This window comes from Spodoptera frugiperda, chromosome 30 (assembly GCF_023101765.2).
Source record: "Spodoptera frugiperda isolate SF20-4 chromosome 30, AGI-APGP_CSIRO_Sfru_2.0, whole genome shotgun sequence".
Taxonomy (NCBI): domain Eukaryota; kingdom Metazoa; phylum Arthropoda; class Insecta; order Lepidoptera; family Noctuidae; genus Spodoptera; species Spodoptera frugiperda.
The window spans coordinates 8,553,969-8,573,062 of NC_064241.1; the positions used below are offsets into that span (position 1 = coordinate 8,553,969).

The 19,094-nt window shown below is 32.7% G+C and overlaps 1 long non-coding RNA gene across 1 annotated transcript in view; it reads right to left on the reverse strand.

Moving 5' to 3' along the window:
• Window positions 1-19,094, reverse strand: part of LOC126912817 (uncharacterized) — a 78,301-nt gene that overhangs the window by 10,748 nt on the left and 48,459 nt on the right. The window contains exon 2 of the long non-coding RNA XR_007707463.1: window positions 4,519-4,643. This is a non-coding gene — a long non-coding RNA (uncharacterized LOC126912817). The remainder of the gene's footprint in view (window positions 1-4,518; window positions 4,644-19,094) is intronic.

The window sequence follows — 19,094 nt, forward strand, 5'->3', positions numbered from 1 at the left end:
AACCATGTTTACACCGACTGGAACTAAATCTATTAAAATGTCCGCGCAGTAATATAAACAACATAAGAATTTAATATTTATTTTTATTCATAGTTCTGCCGCCAACAGTACGTGTTATGCCTGTATATGGCCTCGTAATTAACACAATTAATTTAATCATGACTCAATAAAATTGTACGAGCCGACACTTTAATACAATTGGTACCTCGTTGTATGTAGTAGTTTTGAATATGTTAAGCTTTTGTAAACAAAATTTGGATAATCGTAATGTTAAAATTTTACCAAATTGTAAAACCTGTTAGCCTTTATAAGGGTGCAATTCTAAAGATAATCACCAAACATAGACGTCATTTCAATTTGGTACTTTAGATTTTAAAATGGATTTAAACCAGTATAGCTTCCAAGTAGAACGAATAACATTAAAATGTAAAATAGACAAAGAGTTACGTTTCACACACAACTGCAAACCAAAGTTTTCTCATCACATTTTCTTTTGTTTTAAACATAATACCTACGCTCAACTTTCCACATAATATTATTTGATTTAGAAAAACAAAACAAGCGAAACTATCTCCTTGCGTTACATAATAAATCGGCAGTGTTGCTTCTGAAGCGTGGTTCTGACCTCCCTCGGAATGGGGAGTAAACAAAACAACATTTTTTCCAACTCGGATGAATAAATAAGACGGGAAGGGTCGCAGTTCGCAGGGACCATCCCCAATGTTGCAATAGGTACTTGTTTGATTTGCATGTTTTAATCCTTTCCAAATCTTGCTTTCAAGCGGAATGGCTTCGAATAATTGTTTTAATGGTAATCTAGGACCTTTGCTAAGCTTATTGCTTTATTATTTAAATCTGTACCTAAATGACATTTATTTTGTTGTACTATTTTCATAACCTTTTCGCACATCTTTTATAATGTATAATAGTTCCATTTCAGACTACATTTTCAAGGAATTTTATTACAAGAATATAATTCCAATTTTTCCTTACAATAGAATGACAAAATCCCGCGAACCCGGATCTTGAACCTCGGGCGATGAAACTAACGGCCCTGGGTATCAACAAAAGAGCAATAAGATATGCTTGGAAAAACTAGTGTATGCGTCCCGTGGGCGCACTCCGAGGCCTGTATGTCCCACATCGCCGTCGGGGGGTTAAGAGCCCGTGCGTACGGAAAGACGATCTGGGAAATAAATGACTATCGGTATTGCCCTGAAGACATTTGTGGCCGCGAATAGATTGATTTTCATTCGGTTCCCGTATAATCTAATATTAGATCGAATTGTTATACGTAAATCTGTATTATTGCATATGCACATAAGGGTTATATTTGTTCGCAATTCAGTGTTTATTTGCAAAGTTTTGTTTACGGGAAATACTAATGCAGTGTATTGAAAATTGTGGTTTATTGTAATTGTAACTTGGAACAAATGCAGCAAGGTTAGTTACGTAATGAAAAATACTGGTTAAACAATGATTTACATAAAGTGTAAATAAAGATTAAACTATGGCACCAACTTGATGCCATCTACTATAAATATCGTTAAAAGATTAAAATGGCAATCTAAATTATATTTACGATTGCAATGAATTTAAAATGTTAAAGATTATGAAAATCATATTTAAATCAAGATTAGATTCGTAACTTATCTATCGCTGTGACAACTATCGTTATTCATAGGATAATATTGTGTTATTCATGACTTTATCATAATTTTAATATATCAATGAGCGGTCAATGTAACTCAGAGCTTATATTTGTTGCCTTGTCAGGTTGTATTCAAGATTTTCTTCTTTGAAATTAAAGATAGAAAATTAATGCTATCTATTTTAGTTTTAATATTTATTTAATATGATTACATATTTTAAAATATAAAACCTAGTAGCAGTTGTTAGATATCTACCTCGGTTAATATCCCCATTTATCAGATTTATCATAAAAGATTCAGATGTAGTATTTCGATAAATACACTTAGGTATATAATACAGGTTTATCTCTATTTTAGATTGCACTTAATCTAGAGCTCTTGAAAATGTACATCATCCAAAACATAGGTTACGCATTCCTTGATTACACTTACGCACACAAAACAGAGATGGCACCACTAGTATCAGCGTATTTACTCGAAACGTTTCAACAAATAAACCGCCGTATATTTCCTACATTCGTGTTCCCAATAAAACTATCTACTAATAAAAACAAATCCATAGTTTTTCAAGTCGTGCCACGTTTGCGATATATCGAAACGGGGTCGGTAATACTGGCAATATGTATAATTGCTGGGCCGTACCCGGGACTAGGCCACACGTCACCGGGATTGCCGCGTATATCCCGGTAATTGGAGAGCAACCCGGGATTCCACTTTCTTTATTGCGAATAAACTAGTCCCGCACTGGTGCTGTTCTTGCATCTTGGCGCAAGTCACAAGGTAAAAGCGTTTGCTGGTGATGTTTTAATTATTTAGTTCCTTTCTTATTATAATGTTTATGAATCGCTATAGGTTTCATTTTACAAATTTAAAAAGGAGAGATATACTCATATTATAAAACTCTTGATCAAAAGACATCCAACTGGGGAAAAGCGAGCACTTGTAGCTGTAAATTGGTCATTTTTAGAACTTTTTTATTTCACTAGATAAACAACATAGGGTCAAATTTACTTAATTTTAACTCATACATTTTTTCTTATCTAACACAGAGAGAGAGTAAAATATTCAACAAAGCATGATGACAAATGAGTGATCTCGCTTCCTCTCACCCCTTGAACCAAACAATCGGAGATAGCATTTGTGTAATTTACTGGTTGAACTTACGATCGTACTCATTACTGAAAGCGTTTTGGAAACGATTTGTAATGGCTCGTTTTATTTCTGAACTAAGTAGGCGTACGCCATTCGAAATAGACACCAAACTCGTTTGTAGTGACGTAAAAATTCATACACCTACTTTTTTATATTTTTTTATTATAAATTAATTATGTGAATCGTCACTAAAATGTGCATGCTTGCTTTTTTGTATTATAAACGTGCGTGTCTGTGTTTGTTTGTCTTTCTTTCACGTAACACAGTGATTTTATAATTATGATTTTTATGCCTGCCGATAGAAGGTTAGAGAGCACTATAATGTTACTTTTCCTACAAAGATTTGATTGTAGATAAGTACTAAATAAAGATTATGCTTACGATTTACTAACTAAAAATATTGTTTTTTTATCGCTAAGTTAACTAATTTTTTTTTAATCTATAGTCATAGTACACAACATCGTGATTCATCTAGAAACAAAAACTTCTTCAACTTCTAAATTCTAAGCAAGTGAAGCCGTGATCTGTAAACTAGTACTATGATTGTATTTATTATAATATTTAATTTTGAATAATCACAATGTGTGATTTGATATCTTCTTTATTGCGCGTTAATTGAAGATTGAAGTTAAAGTTAATGATTGAACTACAATGTTGAAACGTTTTATGAACTATGTTGAAAGTTTGAATAAGATTCTTTATGTGTGGTGATTGTTGTAATGATATATAAATTGGTACTTATTTATTTGTTTTAAAGATTTATTAATTTAACAAACAAGCAGAAATGAAATTAATCAATTTCAATTAATAGAAACCCCCTACATATTTTATGATATGTACATATTTTCAAAACATCTAGCGGTTTCAATAAAAATAACTAGATCAATAAAAACATTTCAAAACAAAAGTAATTCAGAAGAATAGTTTGTACCATAAAAATCATCACTTAAAGAAAAGTCTTTATATATTTTGATGTCCCTACCTCCGTAGTCATTTCCCGTCGGCTCTCCATGATCGAGTCTCATATTCGAATTTCTCTACTATTTTTATTTCCAAATGTATAGTATATCTACAATTTTAAAACGATCGTTAATGTAATTAATAAATCCTGTATCAAAAATAAAATATCTTTAAATAGTAATTAGATGATTATTATTGAGTCTGTAACATCCGTCTAATCTTTAGATACAAAAAACTATGCTTTATATCTTTGTAAAACTGTACTGTGGAAATCAAACCATTTTAATGAAAAAAAGCACTATGTTTTAAACTAACATCAACAAAGTGGACCACAAAACATTTTACCCTTTACCTAATTGTCTAAACAATTGTTAGTGCACAAATATCTACATATAGCACAGAGCTGAACTCAATGGCCACAATGAATACTAATTTATATGCGTTTAATGTGCCAAGCAATTAAACTGCGACTGTCGAGCGGTTTAGCTGACCTAGCATAATATTAATCTAACTATATTCCATAGTTTCATTGAAATATTAGTATGTGAATGTGTGAGTTTTGTTAGACATAAGTTATTAGAAAAGAACTTGAAAGCACTTTGCACATGTTATGATTGAATTAAAAAAAAAATAACTAACATCTACTTTTCCAGTTAGCTACGGTTTTGAAGTAATCGGTTATAAATAATCTTAAAACGATAGATATTAACTGCTTATTTTTTAATATTACCCATCTATTATTATCAATACGTACTTAGTTTTAAATCTTGTGATTTCACCACCAATCAGTAGGCATAATGTAATAACGCCAAATATTTCTGTTCTTTCTTGATAATGTGCCGTCGGTCTTCTTCAGCTTTTGTTGTAGGTATTGGCGCCCTGAAAATTGATAAAAAAATATTATTAGGTATAACCTGACTTAATCTTCAAACATCTAATATCTACTGACCTAGAATTTTAAACTGCAATAATTAAAGTAAAATATAAATTTTAGTAAGAAGGTTGCATACATAATTATACAATACATTCAATGGCTATATTGTTATCATAATTATCTATTTTGAAATACTAAAAATCTAATTATGTTAAAATTATGGCAAAAGAAGCGTCACAAATATTGAAATTCAATAGAAACGTAAATGAACATTCTGTGTTAATTAAAATTCATAGCATGTGTGGCTATTACACAATTTCTCACAATGTACGACCAACGAAAATACCTAGTCGGAAAGAAGAAAGAAATGTATAGATAAATTAATAATGGTCACAAATACGGAATCGCCAATTGAAAAGCCTATGACATTTTTTTTCTAAAAATCCTTTTATGGTCATGGAGCTGACACCCGTACGGTCCAAAAGTTACCTGGTACATCTCGGTGAACAGTACAAGGGGCGGCGGTACCAGTATTTCGGACCGCGGCGCGGCATTCTCATATAGAGTTGTCAAGGGCGGGGTCTCGTGATGAATTGGAAACATTCTAACCGGGCGGGGGGAGAGCGGGGGCTTTTTTGAGGGGATCTCAGCGCGAAGGAGCCCGGGGTATGCGGGTGCAAGGGGGTTGATTAATGGCCCCCGCTAGAGGGAGCCATGTTCATTATACCGCCGGAACGATGTGTTACTTGCCTACTAATATATTTTGCTTTAGCCCGAAAGCTTCGGGTATGTTATTAGTTCATTATTTTTAGACATTTTTATCTCTTCCGGAGATAAAAAATGACGTCTCACTGATTACGTATCTCTCTAAAGTTTATTATTTTTTATTGTTTTGAAAACAATAATTTTGAACGGCGTCGTGTTATATTTAAAAAGGCTAGGTAATTAAAGTAATTAATAGCTCAATTTATATAGACATTATAGTGACTAACGATAGCCTCAGCAGTCAGCAGTTAGTTGATTGGGTTCGACGAGGAATGTCTACATTTTTTATCGGTTAATTAAGGTGGATTTTCTTTTCCACGTCAATAAAATATTTGGTATGAATCAGCGAAACTTAAGCTTAGTGCACACAGTCACATTTGCCGAACACCTGCGTCACAGAGCACGCGCGCCCTCTCCGTCAGAAAGCGAATTATAAGTGAAATACTGAGCTAATATTGGGGCTTATAATGTGGTGTAAAAAGGCAGCGCGCGTGGAATCGCGAGATAGGAACCATTGAGCCCCGCGCTTAGCTTCCATATTAATGACATTTATGAACACAAGAAGATGTAGTTATAAGTTTTTGTTCTATCCTCGTGCATGTTTTTGTTACAATGTGAGGAGATATTTTACTAAAATATGTCTTAATATCAAATGAATGAGATACTTTGTATATTTCAAAAATATTAGTAGCGTGTTTTTATTTATTGTTAAGGTTTTAGTTGTGTTATTTAACCATTCTAATGTGTTATATTCATTTCTATGAATCAGAACAGAATTCTAATATGTACGAATACATAATATGTACTGAAGACCCTAAAATTTAATATCCCATACCAGTCTTTTTTATCACATATTTTCCCGAAGATATTCAGAAACTGCAGCTTCTTTGTGGTAGGTAGGTACCTATTCACAAACGTAACAAAGAGGCGTCTCAAACTTAAGTATTCCATTCGCACGCCACGTTTAAAATAGAAACAATGGCGCCATTAAAAATCCGCTCTCGGATATTTTCCGAGCGTATCCCGTAACACAAATAAATCGCTAGCTTTCCACCGAAGCTATTTCCAAACGAGCATTTTCTATTCTGAACCGTGCACCCGTTTTTCTTAGACGCCCATTATAAGGCGAGGGTGGGTTTTACCCCGGGGTAGAACCCAACCCCCGAGCCCCGAAAGTAGAGGTTAAGTCGACGTATAGGCCGTTATGAAAGTTTATAAGTAGAATGGATGATAATTATACAGGCTTTATGTAGAGGGCGTGCTTTTTAAACGATATCACCTTAAAGAGTTTTCGGTGAATTGCAAATTTTAGATTACCCTGTATGTTGAGTGGAAGGCCCGGATTTAATCCGATATGAATAATTCTGGGCTTATGATGTCGTTGATACGACAGGAAAAGTGCTTTGTACAATATCAAGACGTAAAAATAATATCCTAAATCTGTATACCTATACAAAAGTTCTAGCTCCTCGCAATTCAATCGCCACTTCTACGCATCGCGATCGGAGTAAAGCTGTTAAATAACATTACTAATCTGACCCACCGCATTTATTCACAACATACGTTAAACCAACACAACAGACACTAACAGAAGCGGCATATAACACCGCAAACTTCGAAACACCATCTCTATTTACATGTAAATACTTTGAAAAAGTAATTTGCGCTCGGCGTCTCCCGCGCCGCCCGCGAGATTGCGAAAAGGCACATTAAGCTTCCTCCAGGTGATGCATGATAACTGTTATAGCCGAATATAATTTTCTCAGGGCCGCATCGCTCCCTTAATCCCCGCAAAGAGCCTTCGGAATTATTCCTACAGATATTTACGGTTTCGTGAATAAATAAAATTATGAACGGTGTGTACGGGGATCTAACTAAGTCGGAGCGGCTTGGCTTCGTCTTGTTTATTATTATACCTATATTAAGTTGTTTATCTTTTTAATGGTCACAGAGAGTTATACGGGTCGATGCGATTTATGTCGTGTAGGATAAGAAACTTGGAGGATAAAAAGAAGGAATGTCGGGACACGACTCTGATTCCACGCTCAGATTGGATTTTTAAATTTAGATGTGATGATATTGTTACGTTTGCTTTATGTTTATGGATTTTTTGTTTTAAATTGTTTGAGAGAAAATTGTGATCAAAATGGTTTTCTTTCTTACGCAGTCAACCACGATTGGTTCCTATTTAGGTAATTATTTTGTATCTGTCCTTACCTGCAGATAAACACATTTTCACGAATGATATCACTTTGATTTTAAATGCACTTATTATAGAAACGGTTTGCTAAAGCTTGATTTTAAAACTCTAACTAGCTCAGCGCACAATTTTAATACGAGAAGTCACGTCAGATGTGTATAGCGTTCAATATTACACTCATAACAGTCTCAATATTCACTAAAAGGGGTATAATACCAACAACAAAAGTATATTTTTTAAGAATTCTTTCTAAAGACTCGTGGTCAAAGCCGGACAAAGAAAGCAAGGAAATTCAAACAATATTGCACAAAACGGCACTTTGTGCAATATATCGCCATAAAAAGAACAATAAACAAAGAAAGGGTAACAAAGTCACTCCTCAAACCCTTTTATTGCTTTCGAAAGAAAAACAACCCTTCCATTGAACACACAAAGAACTTTTGTTTCCACTCGCCCGTTATTTTGACGCAAACGCTTTTAAAATTTCTAGGAAAGTACTCCTTCGGAATGTAAACAATGCTTCTTCTGTGCTCGTTTTTTATAAACACCTAGCAGGTAAAATATTAGTCTTTCAAGTAAAAAGTTAACGGATTGCCATTAAAGATGGTAAAAAATTGTTACTTGTTACATTGAAAAATAAGTGTTTTTAATAGCTGACTTCAAACGGGACGTTGCCAATAAATTCGTATACAGTTTTCCCACTGGTTGTTACATTAAATATATTAATAGCCATTTTTCTTGCCGTCAAAATCCACCCACATTTGTATGTGGTATACCTTTGCATTATCTTAAAAACGTACGAATTTAAACTTATGCGCGCGTGATCGCAGTATCAAATTGCCTAAAAATCCTACCTCCACGATGCCATGACGTAATTAAACGCGAAGTGGGTTCAAATATGCGCGTACTCGTACTAAACGTACCATTAATAGATATGACTAACACGTTATTACCAAACACGCCAACAATTCGTCCCCATCTAATCATAACCAAATACCGGGGACTACCAAAATAGCGGTAAAGCTGGGTGCAACGACCTCATTGCAGACCCTACCCAAGGTCGTGCTAGTAAAATGTTTATGGACTATAAAACCTCGTCTGCACTGTGTCTCTATGTCAAGGACTCCAGACAATTTTATTGACCATTCTGACGATTCGACGAGACAGAATTTACAACCGACTGTCAAATGTCAACCCTTTATTGTTTTTAAAAACAGATGTTAAGCACAAGTGGGGTACTGGCGGACTCTTCACTTAAGAATAAGGACGAGAATGCTGCTTGCCGATGCCGACTATTTTTTTTTTTCTTTTTCATTTATTATGCAGATGTTTGATGTTGAAATACTCACTTTGTTTTTATGTCTACTCGCAGTCATTTTTATATCTTGTCTTTCTATAAAAACATATTGTTAGATGTGCAAAGAAAAATAAGTGTTACGATAAATTAATTAAATAACTTTCAAATTTTTACAAAGTTACTTATTGAAAGGAGAGTAGCCGAAGCTGAAAAAAGTGAACCAATATTTCAAACAACATTGCGTTTCAAATATTTACTGGGTAAGTCCCTAACTAACATTTGAAGACTTTCAGTCATGTACCCATAAAACTTGCACCAAGACGTAGGGTCGAAATTAAATATTCCATAAAATCGCAGCACTTCTAAAAGAAAAGCAATATCGGATACGCAAGTGGCTAATGACAATTTGATGCCGACGGTATGGCGCAGTCGTAAAAAATCACTAGAAATGATCCCATTTTGATTAAAAAATCACGAGTACCCACCCTCAGGCGCTCACAAAAGGAAACTTCCGAATGATTTAAAAGTTTTAATAACGGAATTCTAGTGAAATGACATTATACTTTCAAATTAGGAGTGAAAATTTAATTTAAAGGAGAGACAACTCGCCGTTGGAGGGGCGAATGAGATCCACCATCGTAAAAATGTACAAGCTCTTCTTTCACAGAGTTTCTTTTCAGTGTGCAAAATTTATACCGCTTAAATCTCTCCGAGGAAAATTAGAAGGGGCCTGTATTTATTAAACTGGATGGTTCTCACTCGTTAGAGGAATTTTAATAGGCGAAGTTTTCCTTATGAATGCGGCTTTCGCTATGACTTTCAAGTTATCTTTTATTAGATTTCAGTTCTCCTAATTAGGGTTGTCAAGTGTTCTGGAACGAAATCTTTAATGACCACTTATTACACCGAGTTTCGGTCACGAACCAATTTTTTTCTGCGAAAGTTTTTGTACAGAAAACGGGCAAGCATTTTACAATCTAAGCCAACAATTTTATTTGAACTTTAAGCAGAGCTGAATTTTAAACATTACGAAGTTTGTGCTAACTTCAGACAATACACGAACAAGCTTTTTAACTTTTAATTTCTAATTAGAGACGCGCATTATTAACAAAACAAACATTGTGTGTAAACTAACATGGCGAACGCAAGAGTGTGATATTGCCATTATAATTTTGTTTTAAACGGGAGCCCGCACACGGGCCGTCTCCGTTTCAAAGCATTTTCATGTATAGCTAATTAAAATACGCTGTCGCAAATGTAAACGGCGCGAGCGGTCGCTTTACACGTACCCAAATTATTTTGTGTTTTATTAAAATTAATTCTTTCATACTTGCATTGTTTGTAAATGAAACTCATGCAACTTTGGAAGTAGGGAAAATGCGGAAAATCTTGTAGGTTATGTAACAAAATACCTACTATGAACTGTATTAGGTACACGACTCTTACAATACTTACTATAAGATCTAAAAAATCTTTATGTCATATTTGCTACTCGTATTTTTTACAATTTAATAGAAATATTGTGAATTTTTTATGAAAATAAATCACATTTGTTACGGTTAAATATTGTATTTTTCAAATTAAGTATATTTGATAGCAAACGATTTATTTGACAATATCATTTAAATGCTAATCTTTAATCCTATTTTTTTAATCAAGCATGTAATATGTATAATAAATAAAATTATACTAATCTTAGACAAATTTAATAAAAGACTTGATTTTGTATACATATACCAATTTAAGAATTTGACAAACTGGCTGGAAAGTTTTTAAAAAGAATCTTATAAATAAATTTCTTCGCAAATATGAATAGAAATTAATTAATAGTTATTACCACAAAATTAAACGATATAAAATGAAAACATCAATTTTAAAGCAATATTTTCCGAAGTCACTTAGAAGTCTCTAAGCGATGACTCCGATGTCATTTATTGGCCATTTTAAAAACGTTAACATCCACTAGAGGGCGTATACGTTCGGTTTATAAGCTATTAACCAACCGTTTGGCTGTAAAGTTGACAAGTCTAGCCATTAAGATTAGCTGCAGTGCACCTCTATTGGTTGTTAAAGATTTCTTGATGTTACTATGATGATGGGAATGTGGGTAAATGTGGTTCTAGGGAAACTTAGGGAGTTATTTTTATATCTAAGGGTCACGAGTTTGCATCCCAGATTTAAAAACAAACCTTTCTTAACTGGATTAATGTTACGATTCCTATTACCTATTACAAAATGTAGATGACCTACAATATTTTTTTTATGTATTTTTTTCTTATTCTGTATATATCTACAGCCGAATAGAATTCAAATTTATACCAAGGAGGCATAGATTTGAATTCATATAATTTCATTTAAAATTATGTAAAAATGCTATCAAATATAAAAAATATTATTATGTAATTATGCATATCAGGTGATAAGCATTTATTTCTTGTATTTTACGTTACAAACACTGCTTAAAAACCATTGCGAATTTTAATTTTTTTACCACTATTAATTAATTATGTATGTTTGTACCTAATTAAAGCCGATGTAACTGTAATTAACATACAGTTTTGAGCAGTAATTCCGTTTTAATTCACCGCCTATGCTCAAAAAAAAAGTTTTTGCAAAATAATCTATTCAAAATAACAGTAAAAGTTAGCAGTAAACTGTTATAAGGTAGGTCAGTTAACATTTTGCTACAAAATAGCAAATTTTTATTATAATATATAAGTGGGCACTATTATTTGTACAAATGCGTAATAAAATTCACATAAAAACTACATTTAGTGTCTTGAAACGTGTTAAATAGCGGCTCACTAAAAGAATAGAAAATTAACTTGTATTAAATTTCTTAGTTAATGAGCCCGTTACTTTCGCATGCCTTTGTATGATTTTAATTTATGTTAATCATGTATTTTTTTAGTTCATAAATTATTTATACATATAAGATATTATGACGTTATTATTTCAAGTTAGGAATGAATTTGTGGAACGCGTTTTGTCTCGTGTTGTGATTCTCAACCATTTTTCAGTTATTTTACTAGCTTTTTGATAGTATTTTATGTAATTTAGTATCTACAGAATCCGTTAAGAATGTATTTTTTTAACGTTCTCGGTGGGCATATGTTTAGGTGTAGTAATTTATTGTAATTAGGTTAACCAAGCCAGTGTTTTTGAATGTGTAATCTTCATTGTTTCAAATATTATATAATAACTTGAAGAGATTTAGGTATTGTCACTGTAATACCAGGGCTGCATATAATAGTAGGTTAACCATAATAATTTATTTTCAAAGAGAAAGACTACCCCTGAAGATCATCATAACAAACTTTTGACATACCTATAATATTATAATTATATGTTTATAAGGAAACCATAAAACTCATTCAAGTGTTGGACTAAACATAACACAATACGCACATCCAGATGCCTTAATTCAAATTCAAAATAAAATATAAAGTTATTAAAAATTCCAGTAGGTATTTCAATAAAAATCGTCGAAAGATAATAATAAATTCATGGTATCGTTCGAACTCATACAAAACATGCATAAATGTCACATAACACTTTATTTAATTTTTCTTTTAAAACATTTACAATACGTGATTCTATATCTTTTATTTAAATTGACCATAAGGAATATCTTTATAATTTATATTTGAGGTTTAATGTGCGATTTGAAACCACATTATATATTACTTAATGTTTTATAATTTGCTACATATTGCCTATAAAGTTTATCGAAATGGGTGCTTGATAACGCCTAATTATAACAAGATAATATATGCAACATTGTTTTGCTCATAAAATCCGTTGTTTTCACTTTTAATTTATTTCTTGTATGTAATTATTTCATAATGATTACTTGAAGTGTCATAATTATTATCTTTCTCTTTGTATTTATAGATATTTTCTTTTAAATTTGACATGAGAAGACAAAGGCCGGATAGTGCATTACCCTTGAGATAAGAGGGCAATTTACCATTTCTTAAAATACCGTCCTTGTATGTGAGACGAATGAATGTTTAGGTTCTTGACCTGAACGAATTATTCACTTTGTCTTAGAATATATTTCACCCATGTATCCTGTCTTTGAGATTCCAAGTTTGCGTTCTGTAGTTTCTGCATCTTAATGGACTTAAGTCCATCATTCATCATTTGCGGTTTATGCTGAGAGCATCTCTATTAAACACTGAAGTGTTTTAATTCCAAACAGTTTGACAATTGGTGGAAATTCCGACAAAATTATATTGAACTTTGAATCTCCTTAGTGCCACTCATTTGGCACTCTTTTTGTGCCCATTCTTGCTTTGTTTTCATTCTATTTCTTGTATTTTTAAAATGGATTATTATTTAGTATAAACAAGAAATTAGTAAATATTTTTTTTTGTTTTGCTAGCTGTTTCTTATATAGATACCCAAATTGCTGTAGACAATCTAGTATAAGTTTTTAAAATTATGTCATCTCACAAGTGGAATACCAAACCAATGTCATACAACTCCAATGTTTTATTAAAATCGTTTCGGAATCTAATACGTTTGCTTCTCGAAATACGGTCGGACGGGACCCCATAACGAATGGGAATGACCCCATTAAGGGCACCTTTTAACGTATTAAATCGAAACTTATCGGGAATCCTGTCCACGGTCTAACCCGAGGGTGAGTCTTATCGAACATACCACTCACTTACGGATACTATACTAGTGAAAACGGGATATACGATTCTCATTTGCGGTTTATACTGGGGACATCTCTATAAATTAGTGAGTATCCCAGTTAGGCTTTATGTGTTTGGCGAATAATGAATATGTATTCGGAATGTTTTTGTCACGTTTATAGATCTCAGGTACTATTTACTTAACCCATATATTACGAAGAAGGCTGGTTTTAGGATGTTACAGTTACTTGTGAAATATTCCGCTATATAACCTATGTTTCTTAATTTAGAATAGTGCCCTATGTTTAAAGAATGTTTATAAGCCTTGCTATCCATACTTTGTATAAACATACAAACAGGCTAGAACTTAAAAGAAGTCCCTAAAAAATGAACTCAACAGATTTTAATTAAGTTTGCTATTAGAAAATTTTTTATTATGTAAGTAGTAAATAGAAGCTAAACTAATACTAAACCTCAGAATATTTAAAAATAAAGAACAAACAACCTGAAAGCAAGTAACTATGAGCATTTGTTTCTTCTTCAAAAGTTCTAAATACACCAAAACCTCCATACAGCCTTCAGCGCCACGCGAATCAAAAGGTTCGCGTTTCCAATCACTTTGATAGCGTAGAAGCCTCCGTGGCTACGTAGTTCCCATAAACTTTACGAGATGGCGGCACATGTATGATACTGTAATATCATAATAAAATTAATTTTAGTGATTATGTAACAACTTTTATTGGTTTTTAAATGTTTTAGTACACTATATATGTAAGTGGATAGAGTTTAAACTTATATGAATTAGATTCCCTTGTGTAGAATTATTTGAATGCTTCAATTGTAACATTCACTAAATTAATACCCATATTTTGTACTATTAAGGGTAGGTTCCTATCTGACGTAAGAGACGAGCGTATCACACTAATGTATCATCAGTCGAGTGTGAACGGTCAAGTGTTTTTCTATACATTTATCTGTCCTGGCGCTACGCGACTAATAATACCTACGCGACGCATATTATTTCTTCAGATTGGTATGAACCGACCTTTATTGAGTAAATAATTAAAATATTTCCTCTATTCAAGACCTGCAACTGTCAACTCAACATTCATACGCATTTGGAATAGATATTTTTTTCCAAAAAAATTAAGTGTATGCTCAACATATTACAAAATCATATAAACAAACAGTTACCATGGGAAAAAATCCCAAATCTAAATATGCATGTACCTAAACAACTAGATTAATTAACAAGATTAATATTTATCGTCTATCTAATTAAAAAAACACCCTCTACAATAGAAATATCAATAAAAACATGGTGATTAACACCCATGTATGTAAGTGCTTCACAAACTACGCCCCTATACCAGTCGCCATTTCACATCATTGCTAAATTGGTGACCACATAAATCCTGCTGTTTAATTTAATCAACACTGGTGTTCTTCACTTGCAAGTACATTTTATGACCAGTGTTTAAAGACCTTCCCATCATGAGCATATTTCCCCTTTGTAGTCAAGAAATGTTTGTATACTGCGGGGAATGGTAGGTCTAGTTAAATTGGCCAGTAGGTTATCCATAATTTCATTAATGTGGGAGCTTACCCACGCTTGTTGTCTTTCATAAGAAGGGTTTAAAATGAATTTTTTGGTTGTTATTTATTATTGAACTGCTTAAAACATTTAAAATTTTTTGGAAGGTGATTGTATTCTTTTTAGGTTTTTATTTAATAACGTGACATGAACTTAAATACAGTATATAATATACATATGCAAGTGTAAAATTATACATATACCAATACGAATCACCATTGCATAAAAAGTAATTTAGGAAACATAATATTATGTTATTATAACAACTGCTGAAAAACGACCATGGTGTTTGTTTATGTATGAATGCAATCTCATTCATTCATTTAAAATAACTCATACAATATTACTTAACATTTGTTCACGCTCGCTATATTTACATTATTGTTTAATTAGTACCATACCGCACAGTTTCCAGTTTTTTATAGTACCTAAAATTGCTAAAAAGTTTATAAATTGCGTTACTACAAACGTTTAAGTTAATTTTATAGTATTGAGCTAAATAAACATAAGCAAAGCTTTATGCAAACATTATATTCAAGTAACCTCCCACATGGTTTCCCACAAAAATACTTATTAAGCAATAGTATGTGTAAACAAACCCATCGTCGATAAACATCAATATTTCGGTACTCCAAAGAGACGTTACGGATCATTGTTTATCATACTTCTATAACAATAATGACATTTCAAATTCAAATCTAAAATGGCGGCGGTTCGAGAGGGGTTCCTCCCTACCGGATGCGCAGCGTACCGTCGGAAACGAAGGGAATTATTTATGATACTGTCATATATAATTTATTTTATTCCCAACTTTCGATGACATATTAATGTTCAGAACGACACATAACATTACCATTTCAATAATCACCACCCATTACTAGTTTCTCATCGCCAAAATAAAGGCTATAGAAATTAATAAATTAATAAAACACCCACGCTTTAACTAATATCGTTCATACATAATAAACATAATGAATTTATGATTTTAATCTTCAATTTAGCTCATAGTTTTCATTTTATCTACACACCTACCCGTATGATGACGCAATAAATTCCATCAGCCTATATTTATACGCAGTAGGAATTTTATGAAATAGGTATCTAAAATGTATATGTAAATATTATTATTTCAAAGCAGTATATTTTGGTTTATTTATTGGCTATTATGTAAAACAGCGGCAAAAATGGTGGGTTATTTATGTGTTTAGATATGAAGAGGAACAGGTTTCCGTCATTGGCTAATCTCTAAATGGTTGTATTAGTGTAGGAGCGATTGTACACTTACGGGAGGTAAATAAAGCAACTTAAACCAACAAAGAAGCATTTGGAATGGCAGATAATGAGCGTAGCCAGCGAGAAGGAACGAAATGTCTGGCTGGGAGAGGTTACGATATTTCCGGGCCATTTCACACTTTGTTGTTACCCTACACAGTGTCAGGGGCACGCGGGGGAAGCAAGAAAGATGGTCCAAATAAAACTGTTTTATATATATTACGTATGTGTATGTTAGTGTGATGTTTACTTTAATGTCTAAGAAATTATACGAGTATTCGAATCTTACGAAAAAATACTACAGAAACATCTCAACTGCGGAAATATTTGGAGAGAAAAATGTTACTAATTTACATTTGAGTTTCATTTAACTATGTTTAAACCATGGGATCAATCTACGTAACCATCTAATGCTTATCTCTTTTCTTTCACATTTCAATAAATTATGATTGAATTTTAAGATAAACATGGAAGCGCAGTTTGTTAATATTTCTAATTAGTTGATATGAAACATGCTTTGAAAATCAATACTAGATCTATAGATTTCTATCTCTCAATCAAATTCAATTCTGTGCTTCATTAAAACAAACTTATATGGATATAATACTTACAAAGTTGATATGTATAATGTAAAGGAAATATAAACAAAACGTTTGTAATTGTAATCAAAATAATTAATTGAAGTGTAACCGGTTGTTAGCATACCTAATTAAACGACAACATGGCTTGCTAATGACATAATGGTAATTTCAAGATAAAATGTTTACATTACGTTACATACGATTACTTACCTACATCACAAACTCTGTATATACATACTATGTACTATGTTACTATCGTGAGACATATCGTAGTATTAATTTACTTCAGTTCGGTTCGGAAGTGCTCGACTAGTTTCAAGCCACGATCGGAGCTCATGACCTAGACGCGCGACGTCGTTCAAGAGTTAGATAAGCCAGCTGTGTATTATTAATTATGATTTGAATTATTTACTCAAGAATCAATTTTTATGTTTATGTATAATTTTAAATTTGTTACTAGTTTTTTTTTTTCTTTTTTCTGTAACACGTAGTACGTGGGTACTTGTATAGTTCGTTAACCTCTGGCTTGAAAATTCTTTTGTAAATCCAGGAACTAGTTACAATACATGAATAAATAATACAAATGATAATGGGGACACGACGGCTACTAGGAAAGACAGTGGGATTAAGCCATAGCCGGGAAAGGATTCCAATTACTGTGACTCATATTCAAGCAGTTACATGCTTGGGACTTAAATCAATTCGTGGCATAGCTAATCGGTACATTATTTAAATTACATTCGTGTGTTCACTTACCTACATATACGAGTTACTATAGAACACACTCGATTTATTTAATTTTTTTCGACAAAACGAATAAAATTCAACGCAGCTAGTTTCGAAATCAACAAACGCAGTATACAAAAAAGTCAATTTAGTTTTACATCAATTACGTTCATGAAAATGCATGAAACCCTGATGAGTTTGTACGCGGAACGCTGTCGAACAAAACGCGTAGTCGACTCTGACAATTTACGGGCCGCGATAGCTCTCGCAGTAAAAACGTCAACGTGCGCCCGATCCTCGCCTCCTATCGCGTCCCTATCGCTGCCATAGATCCCGGCTATCTATAAGCCACGACTTTTGATATACGACCAAGAAACCATTGGTTACTGCGCTCGACTCTGCCTACTAGCCACGCCATTCGTACTACTATATCAACATTTTCAAAACTCTATAAATCAATACAGTAGTTCAACATAGACAATTTTCCTATTAAGATCGTCTGATCGACTGTAAATTGGTCCACAATTTATTTATTGACGATATTTATAAACCACCCACATTCATTCTTTCTAGGATTAAACTTTGTCAAATGTCAGCTATACATTTGTGTTATTTTCATAACAAAACACAATTTCCGCATATAAACGTTCCTTTATTGCTCTATTTTTAATACACAGCAATAAATCGTTAATTTTATTCGCTCATTTGTATTATTTATTCCCTCAAACCACCATTTATTGTTGGCTTTCATTCTTATGAATCAAAATAATCTTCCAAGCATAACTGAAGTCAAAACAAAACTCGATACATTTTTCATTTGTATCTGTCAAAGTGAAGAAAATGAATTGTTGCGATTAATCGCAAAGTCAGTCAACTACACGTGATTGGTAACAATGAAATTGAGAGCATTCTTATTACGACGACGTAAGATCGAGTTTCGTAGTGCAATTAGTGGTTCATGATATATTGATTTAAAGTGTGTTATCACTACACTGAGTGTAGTCAATATAATAACTGCTAACATGAACGTTTACATGGTTGAGAACATTTCAATAGACCGCATAATTCTTGCAGTATAATTAGGTGCCGATACAATGTTCGTGTGAAAATGCATATAATTGTTTTAAGTGTCGAGTATCAAACAACCACAATTACTGTCTAACAAATTACAATAACGTGCGGGTTTTTTTGACGAGATTCAGACAAGAGAATGGTAATAGTTGCAAAAACGTTTATTTTATATTATGATATGTTGTACAAAACAGTGTGATATGATTGTTATCAAGTGTATTTATTATAACTAGTTATTATGACTAAACAGCTAATAATGCGGGGTAGCTAGTCCCTAATTAATAATCTTGAAAAATTGTTCAAT